This window comes from Egretta garzetta, unplaced genomic scaffold (assembly GCF_000687185.1).
Source record: "Egretta garzetta isolate BGI_Z169 unplaced genomic scaffold, ASM68718v1 scaffold140, whole genome shotgun sequence".
NCBI classification, from domain to species: Eukaryota; Metazoa; Chordata; class Aves; order Pelecaniformes; family Ardeidae; genus Egretta; species Egretta garzetta.
The window spans coordinates 327295-328297 of NW_009258376.1; the positions used below are offsets into that span (position 1 = coordinate 327295).

Below are 1003 nucleotides of genomic sequence, written 5' to 3' on the forward strand. Positions count from 1 at the left end.
TGCCATGCCAAATCCCTGTGGGGACCCCCTATTGCCACGCCAGGTCCCTGAGAGGATCCCCTATTGCCACGCCAGGTCCCTGCGGGGATCCACTATTGCCCCGCCAAATCCCTGCGAGGATCCACTACTGCCACACCAGATCCCCTAGAGGATCCCCTATTGCCCCGCCAGGTCCCTGAGAGGATCCTCTATTGCCACACCAGATCCCCGAGAGGATCCACTGTCGCCCTGCCAGGTCCCTGCAAGGATCCATTATTGCCCTGCCAGGTCCCTGTGAGATCCCACTGTTGCCCCACCATGTCCCCACGAGGATCCACTGTCACCCTGCCAGGTCCCTGAGAGGATCCATTGTCACCCCGCCAGGTCCCCATGAGCATCCGCTATTGCCCTGCCAGGTCCCTATGAGATGCCCACTGCCACCGCGCCGGGTCCCTGCAGTCCCCCCTCCTGCCCCGCCAGCCTGCTGTGAAGCCCTGCTATTGCCCTGCCAGGATCCAAGGCTGCTGCAAAATTATTTCTGGAGAGCCGCTGCTTCAGTGACAGAGCGCTGCTTGGCAGCAAGCAGCCATCGCTCATGGCTTCCTGCACACACACACGCACACGTATTTATATACATGTACACCCAGACACACACGGACACGCACACAACCACCCCGTCGGAGCCCCAGGAGCGGGGGGAGGCACCTTGCAGGAGCCCCGGCGCTCAGCTGCACATACCCATGCCCCCGTGCACACACAAACAGAGAGAAGCGCACGCACGCGCGCGCACACACACACACACACAGAGGGTTGCATCAGCTGAATTCATTAGCCCATCTATTTTTACTAATGCAGCAAATCAAGTTGCTCTACAGGCGGAGAAAACACACCCGAGACACAGCGCCGTGGCAGCGCACACAGCCAAGGCTTTTGTCCAGCGCTCCTGGGGGTACCGGCTCCCCGGGACTCCCTCAGCTCCCCGCGACCGCCCCCACCAGCAGCAATGCCACATAGGCTCTTGCTT

General features: G+C 61.1%; 1 protein-coding gene across 1 annotated transcript in view; it reads left to right on the forward strand.

Annotated features, from left to right (window-relative positions):
* Nucleotides 1-1003, forward strand: part of ANTKMT (adenine nucleotide translocase lysine methyltransferase) — a 34276-nt gene that overhangs the window by 685 nt on the left and 32588 nt on the right. The window lies entirely within an intron of this gene.